This window comes from Protopterus annectens, chromosome 1.part0 (assembly GCF_019279795.1).
Source record: "Protopterus annectens isolate FY-2018-M chromosome 1.part0, PAN1.0, whole genome shotgun sequence".
NCBI classification, from domain to species: domain Eukaryota; kingdom Metazoa; phylum Chordata; order Ceratodontiformes; family Protopteridae; genus Protopterus; species Protopterus annectens.
The window spans coordinates 1,654,360,244-1,654,369,512 of record NC_056725.1 but is presented as its reverse complement, the minus strand read 5'-3'; positions in this window follow the sequence as shown (position 1 = coordinate 1,654,369,512).

Genomic DNA, 9,269 nt, shown 5'->3' with positions numbered 1-9,269 from the left:
AAAAGGGTTTTTTGTAATCTACTCTGCCATGGGCCATGTTCTCCACAGTACTGATGCATGTAGTACTCCTACATGGCGTTTGCAGTGGGCAGGGTGGGAGGAGCAGTCCTGCATGTGTGCACACATGCCACATTGCTCGGCCCGGGCGTCTGTGTGACATCCACAGACTGGACAAACACCGTGCTGTGGGACATAGGTCCTGTGCACATCCCACAGGGGCACACTGTGTCACTAGTCATGTGATAGCTCCCTTGCTGGTAGGGTGACACAGACCCATGGTACCACCACAGCGGACGTACTATATAGACATAACAGTTGACATCCACTTCTGCCATTCAGTGGACACTACCATGGGGGGGGTGTCACTACTGTGTACATTGCACACGTGTTTACACACGGCCCTGCTGGACATCATTGTGACACACATTGCACCTGCTACGGAACGTTTGGACATGTTTACTTGCTGTTCCCTCCATTTCGGGTAACTATTCTGCTACTACATTGTCCCATATGTGCAGGCCATACATATCTTGTTTATGTACATAACATTAGGCCATCCCTCCATCATGCATGCTATGCCTGTGATACTGTCTATGATTTCTGAACATATCCATCATGACAGCTTTGCATTACACATAATTGACATAGTCACCCCTACTGCGTGGGATACGTGCACGTCGTGCGCACATTCCATATGACATCGACGGTATATGCCCATGCACATGTGTGCTGTGACACTATACATACATGTCCTATCCTGCTGTGGCACTTCATTGTTGGATATCCACTGCCAGCATCAGCGTGGGTGGTGGCATTGTTCTGTGTTTGAAACCCCTATGGCAGACCTGGGGTAGGGTTACCACCTGTGCCACTTTGCAAGGGACAGTCCCTCTTTGGGCAGTTGTGTCCTGACAAAACATATTACAAATGGCAAATGTCCTGAGATTGTAGGACATAATTATGTCCCATTTTTATGTAAGAGTTGCATAACATAGTTATTTATGTATGTAAATTCCTAAATGTTACAAGACACACAATAAGCAACTAAACTGCTACAAGACTACACTTTTATTTAGGCAAATGAGTAAAGTTCTACCCTTTGTACTGACCATGGGTATGTGTCCACCTGTAACATCTGATGTGTGTCCCGAAAATGTCCCACTTTGGCCATTTGAAAAGGTGGCAGGCCTAACCTGGGGTTATCCCGGGTGTGTACATGTTGTCCCACTGCTGTGCACACGTTGTCCACAGTCGTTGGTATGCTGCGTGGCTTAGCATTACATAACCAACTTTCACCACTCTCTGCCTGATGGACAGGTATCTTTACCTACACACACCGTTCACATACTGTACAGATTTGTCATACGTATCATGCGTTACACAACAGTACATGTCGTGGGTTCGACATACCTTTCCGGCCTTTGGTTCTGTATTCGTCAGTACTTGCTTGCTACTCCTTCTTTTGTATTCGGTATTTGTTCGGTATGAACATACGGTTTGAATATCCAGGGAGTCTTCCTTATATTAATTCGTCACCTGAGGCATGTGGGTTAATCATGCCAATAGCTATTCCTCGGTGTGTACTTATGCGCATATCACCGGTGATCCCCCTCCTTTTGTACATTACGCGTCGGCACTAGGCCATGGTTCATTCCTCGTGTGGCCGTTGGTTATTTGCAATACCTTCGTGAGGATGGTATGTATTGTATCATGTTTGTGTGACTGCATCCGCTATGTGTGGTGTCAGGTACATTTCACTGTGGTGTTAGCCGTGGATTGTGTGTGTTGGGTATGGAATTCTGTTCGACATGTGGGTCTCCGTGTCCTGGCGGCGTCTGTCGATGGCGTTGTGCATTCAGATGTGTAACATAGCTGTTATATTCCTGTACACAACGGATGCATCAGCTGCTGCTACTGTTTCCCACGCGGCTTGTTGTGGGTATGCCGCTGTCATTGACTGCCTGTATGTTTTTGTCACGGCTTTAGCTGTTATCCCTTTGATATGTGCGATGGGGTATATCTGCGGATGTGGGTGGCGGTGCGGGGTGTGAGTCTTGCATTTATACATACAAGATATGCTTGTGTGTGTGCTCCATCCCTGCTTGGGGAGCTGCAGGTTACCTGTCTGTTGTTCCGGGAATGTTTGTTTTGTTGATGTCGTGTGGTGTCGGTATCGCCTGCATGTGTGCTTCCTGCACGTATTCCTCCTTCACATCGGTTATATATCTGCGGATGTTCGTCCGTGCCTACTATCCATTGGCATTTTGTCACTGATAGTTACGGTGATTGTGGTCCTATACTTGGGACGGCCTGTATGCTACCGGTAGCCTCCTATTCGTGTGCCGCTTGCTTACTTAACGGTCGTGGAACACACAGCGGTATTTACGGGACCGTAAGTGTTCACGATCGGTGCCGGGATAGCACATTCGTATTTTCGCCGTACATGCCTGATGCTGTGTAACGTTGCCGACGGATCATGTTAAGTCTACCTTATGGCCGCCATACATACGGTCATGGTTTGTACATGCGTCCTTTGCATCTCCTGTTGGCTATGTCCCTGTGGTACATTCTGGGACATTTCCGCTTTGCATCATTTTACGTCACCATGTGCATAGCCACTGAGGAGATGTCAGTACTACTTTGTGGGTACTGCTGTACATACGCCTATGGTTCCTGTACTGTATGCCTACGCATGTTATTACACTCCGCCTGTGACATGTCATCTACATACACATTTCACAGTGGCACACACATTACACACACACAGCGGAACACACGACAACCTCACCTCACACATACACATATTGCCGCCATGGCTCTCAACCTTCTATTTCCAAACTGAGGGACACACACATTAGTAATGTGAAACAAATGGGCATAATGTGGAACACATAGTAATGGCATAGTGACAACTTCAGCTAGGTAGGTCATAGGATGTTTATAATATGCTGATTTACTTACAGTGAAGAACCTTTAATGAATTACTATGATTAAATTCTATTTACCAGGATGTCATTTATATACATTCCTAACAATGGATGTTTGACAGACATTTTCAATGTGGAACTTTGAGGAACTGCGAGGAACATGAACTGTTTTACACCCCAAATGAGGTACGTTCCTCATAATGTCGTACACTTCACTGGTATGCTTGCCGCTTTCGCACCGACAGTTGAACACAATACCTACGTTGGCCGCATCGCCGGCGGCGGCGTGTATCTCCGCACTCATATCATATGGATATGACACGCACATATCCCGTTACTGTACCGTGGACTGGTGATCATCCCGACACGCGGATATGTATTGATGCAGGTTGACATTTCCATGGCTGGCGTTACCTGCTCTGCCCACCCTCCCGGATGATCGGGTTGTCGGTCACTATGTTTACTATGTGGAGATTTCGCGTCTTACTTATCTGTGAACTTGCATCCCTGGGTTCCATATTACCCTGTTGTACTTTATATCTGTGTATGCGCATATATTTCTACATGTGTACTGATATCTATTTCCGTATCTGTGTATGCACATGAGTACATATGTAGTCGACTTGCGGCGATAGTGGCAGCATACGGCTACGCCGTGTGCTGTAGAACCAGCATGCGGTGAGGTGTTGGCGTTCCATGCTCTGCTGGCTATTGGGTGTGCAGTGTTTGGGCGGTGCCTTTGTTGGAGTCACACATACGTCCGCACATACGGTACACATTACGGGCGGACATGTTTGTGTGGCGTCCATTTTACTGTGTGTGCAGGTCAGGAGGTGTCAGTCCATGGGGCCTACACTGTCAAAGTATGTGCTATGCGTTCCCTCTTTGCCAGGGCGTAGGCATATTGGGTACACCTCTGTCTACCTACTGGGGCTGGCTCAGTGTGTCCATGGCGCTGAACGCCCTGTGCCTGTGCTTGCCCTGGCAGTTGTGGCGGGCTTGGTGGCCCTCCAGCATTATGTCCCTGCAGCAGCTGTTTCCACAGAATCATATTGTGTAGCGTACAACATACTATGAATATGTGGGCACTTGTGCCTGGAGAGTACTGCAAGGCTCCACCGGATGTATCCAAGCACCGGAACCGTGATTTCAACATCCCAAACACACGCTCTATGATTATTCTTGTTTGTGCGTGTGCCTCATTATGGCGTTCTTGCATGTGTGTGTGTGCATTTCTGATGGGTGTCATCAACCACGGCTCCAGTGCGTAGCCAGCATCCCCCACAAGGTGACCTTGTGTGATGTCCCCCCTGGTGAATACCTGATACAGCTGTGAGGCATGCCAGATATGGGAGTTGTGGTAGCTTCCAGGGCTGCCAGCACACACATCCATGATAATGCCCTGCGCATTGCACACGACCTGGCAATTGATGGAGGGGTATCCCTTGCAGTTTATGTAGCGTCTACCCTGCTCCCCGGGTGGTGACTTAATTTCTATGTGCGTACAGTCTATCGCACCCAGTACCTCCGGGTATTGTGCCACACGGTGGAAGCGGCGCATATTGCTAGCCAACTCCTCCTGAGATCTGGGGAAATATATGTGCTCATGGGCATGTGGTAACATGGCATCCAGGAACTGGTGTAGTACCCTGGATGCTGATGCCTGTGAGATGCCCATTATGTCCCCGGTTGGCCTTTGAAAGGTACCTGTAGCCAGTATTCGCAAGCTCACACATACCTTTGTGTCCACTGGGATGGGCTCCCCTCTGTTGTCTCTTGTTCTCAGGCGCGGCCAGCATAGCTCCACTATTTGCTGTAACGTGTCCCTGTCCACCCTGTAGCGCTCTACTATCTCCAGGTCTCGCAGCCCCTGGTAGGTCACCCTTGGTCTGAACACCCTCCTTCTCCTGTGAGGCCTACAGTAGTTGTCGGCACCATCCTCCGCAACTCCGTCTGTCTCTGCCACATACCTATGCATCACGGCCACGGCAGCACCCAGCATATACATATTAAAAGTTCCCCGTCTGTTTACACCCTACGGTGCGGCATTTGGGAAATCGCGCTGTGTGTTGTGTGCATTCACACTTAATACTGTTGTGCTGTATACCCGGTGATGTCATTGGGTGTGTCTGTGCAGCCGTATCCATGGATTATTTCCGTTGTTTTACGGTTGCTACTGCAACGGTATTGCCTTTAGTGTTACATTACAGTTGCCTGCATTGCCTTGGCTTTGCATCTTACATTACTGCATCCTGCAGGCACATGGCATATGATGCATTTTATCTGCAGCCGCAGTTATGCTACCTCTGTACTTGGCTGTGCTATTTCGGTTCTTTGCTCTTTGCATTTCTACTACATCCCCTACTATCTTTGCATTCATATGCCTCCCCTTTCCCGTTATGCAGGGGTCTGCATGCAGAGTTACCAGCTGCCGCCGTTTGCCCTACCTGGATTGATTGGTGTTGATTGCTCATTACGGCTCCGTTTACACTGCTTCCGCATTTCCTCGTATTCTCCGCATTACCTTCCTATATCCGTGGTTGTTGACGGGGAGGCCGTCACATGACTGGTTTGGGGAACGTAGTCATCCTCGTGCACATGCATCTGTGCGCGCATTATGTACTCTCAGCGCATCTATTTCCTCACACGCCAGTCCTGATGCTGTGATGTGCATTGTACAGCCCAGATTTGCTGACCTCCAATATCCTTCCTCCTACGGTGGCACACCCCTCTGTGGTTGACATGTATCTCGTGTAGGCCACTCCTCGGTGTAGTACCGCTGCGCCGTTTGCTCCATCCTTACACCGGCGCCGTTTTTGCGATTCACTATTATCTGCCTCATTTGCATAGAATTGACTACTAATACATGGTTACGGCGCCGAACACCGCCACCACTCCTTGACAACCATTGCGCTGGGGTTGAAGCTTTACATACATACTATGGTGTGTGGTGGCTGTGCAGCTGATGTGTGTTATACTGCTCTTTTAGGACATTGTCATATTATTTCATTGCTTTGCAACTTCTGTGCACATATCCGGGGGGGTCTGCTGTTCTTTCTACGTACGTGCCATTTATGTCATTTTTACATTTTGTGCATATTTTCTTTGGACATTCTCGGTGCCTTTCCACATTGGCATATTGCACCTGTATGATACCTGACTTTGACAGCCTTCCGTTACTCCTCGGTCATGTTTGGGTAAATGTAAACTGTTTTTTTTGGTTTACATTGCCGTGCCCTTACGCTACGCCTGCGCCACTTCGTGGATCGCTATTTGCCTTCATTTGCATGGTGCAATACCGCACACAGTGTGTTTTGCATACCTACGCCGGGGGCGGAGACGGTCCGGCGCATGCCGGTAGTGCACGTGGAATTCATTCATACCTGAATCGCTCAGCAGCCATATTTGGCGTTATAACGCCGACGCTATGCTGGCGCCTGGCGCAAGGTTCATGAATCCCGGGGATAGTGTAGTTCACTGTTCTATTATATCATGATTCAACCATCGGAACATTCAGTCAATTAAGTAAATTTTTAAATATATAAAGGAACATCTCCCAAATGAATAAGGAGTCTATGCATATATACACACATCCTAAAGCATAAAATAAACTGTATATATGTTCAAAACAGCGTTTAAATATGTACATATGTATATATAAAAAACATAAAATTATTAAAAAGCAGTTAATGACCATATTATTCTAAAATAAGCTATATAATTTTATGAACTATATATTTATGCATGGCAGCAACATATACAAATAAAATTAATATAAGCATTTCATAGCCTTTGTTGATTTAAAATAAACAGATTAATCAACTTAAACAATGTGCAGTCTTCTGGATTTCAGAAAGGGCTTTAAGGAGGCTCTTTCATTGAGACCTCTACCTATATCAGCCCTAAATCTCAACATCCATTTCACTTCCCTCCCATCAGAGCAATTTCTAATGTCCCCTCCTCGGACATGGGGCCTATGAACCTAAACACATGATCTTCTCCTACCACTAAGACATGTTTGGCAATACTTTATAATGTTGACTTACCATTTCATCAATGTTCAAAACAGCAAGACAACAACATGGTGATTTTACAATCACAAACTTCTGGAACATCATATTTTCTCTCCAGGAAATTAACCACTGGGCCACCAATGATAACATTACAAACTGAAGTAAATTACACCCACCGAAGTGGGGAGGCTTTCCCCTCACACCCTGCCTACTTAAATATACCAACTTCAAGATTGCACTTCAGTGGACAAAGGGCAACGTTCACCATGGTGGCCAAGTAGTTGCTTTCCCAGAGAGGTAATACAATGTTCTGGGAGTTCATAATCATAAACTTGCAGAGTTGTTATCTTGCTGTTTTGAACATCGATGAAATGGCAAGTCGACATTATGAAGGAGATCCCTATATCTATATGTATGTCTATATCTATATCTATAGGTGTAGTCTGAGACAAGTACTTGTAAAATAGAGGATTGTGATCAGGTTGCTGATCAGCTGATCATAACCTGCTTATTACGTATTCAAGAAATGGATACCAAGAAATTCACCTCTAGAGTGGTTATTATATGTGAGATGATCGTAATTCTTTGTAGTGAATGGAGTCCTATCAGAGAGATAGTATAACACAGTCTTTAAGTTTACACTTACCTCCATACCTCTCAAGTGTCTACATTTGTATATGACATCTAGAGTACTGCTTCATATTTCTGGTCTGTTTCTCTTAAAATATGTGTTTTTTGTCATTAAATAGTAAAATACATTTGAGTTTCAGCATGTGCTTTCTTCAGATTATACAGACAAATACACATCCTAATATTCTAGCAACTCTGCTTTAAGTATTTTTTAATAGGTAGTTAGGAACATGTTAAGAGTACAGGCACAAACAAATGTTTTGTTCTGTCACTGTCATTTGCTAGTTAGTACAGGCAGGTTTTACTGCCTAGCATTGGACCTGACATTACTGACTTTTGCAGGGGTAGGGGGTGCTTAACATTTGTTAAGGTCAGGTCGTCTGCCTTACTGATGCTTAACTGATTTGTCTTTTTCCAAATATTGGAGTGCAGTCAGTACACACCATGCATACATAACAATAATAAGAAGAAATAAAAAGAAAATTATGGCTAGCAGGCTTACTAGCATTGATGCAGTACAGACAGCAGATTGCTTAACAATTGTGCCATACTATGTATAAGATATACGGTTTTAGTGACTGCAAAAATAAAATAAATTACACTTTAACACAGGTAAGAGAGACCATTTGACAAGAGATGAGGAGCAGAGCAAGTCCAGATACAGGGAAGCTATAATTAAAAGTGGACATGTATTCCCTGATGTGAGTTAGCACTTGGATGCAAATTTCTTGATGCAATGAAGCCACATGTGCTTGGCCAACGAGAATAGAGAGGAACCAAATATACCTATTAAAAATCTGGATGTATTCATGTTATTGTTATCTTTCACTGAAGTCTGCGCTTATCCATATTTACAGACTGCCTTTTTCTGTAAGTGATGTGCACAACCCCATAACTGAATTATCAATGACACATCCAGTGGTCTTGAGATGGCTTTCTTCTTTGAGATGATGACATCCTCAATGTTCTACAGAATGAATGTTGTGTGTACAGAGGGAAAAAGAAATGTTGGATTCAGGTGGCTGTGTAACAGGTTCTCCTGAGTGAGAGTCAAATTAAGAGATTCAAACTTCATATAATGATTATGATATACCACACACACCAATTTTCTGAGCTCAGAATCAAACACCACATCTTTATAGTTATTGAAGCTGCATTCCACGCAATGTAAGACTAGCACCAACACAGAGAGTTGTCATTACCACTGTCAGAATGCACTTTATAGAGGATGACATCATCAGTGTATGCAAAGGAGAAGAAGATGTTGGCAGGAGTGTCTGCCATAGCTGTGGACTCACATCCTGGTGTAAAATTGTCTCTAGACTGATAGGTGAATGAACACACTTGCGCACACACACAGACACACACACACACACACACACACACACACACGTTGATTAGAGAGTAGAACCCCTACCTATCTATTTACACAAGCTGTAGAGTGCCATAGTTAATGCTGGCAACACCACACATGTCTCTCTTTAACACTGTCAGTGTGAACTTTACCGAGCATAACATCATCAATGTATGCAGAAAAAAGATGTTGGTGGGCGTGTCTGACATAGCTGTGGACTCACATCCTGGTGTAAAATTATCTCCAGACTGATAGTTGAATTAATACATGCACATTCAACTTGACTGTTATAAGAGTAGTACCCCCTTTCTCTTTAATTACACATGTTAAAGAGCATAGTACTTA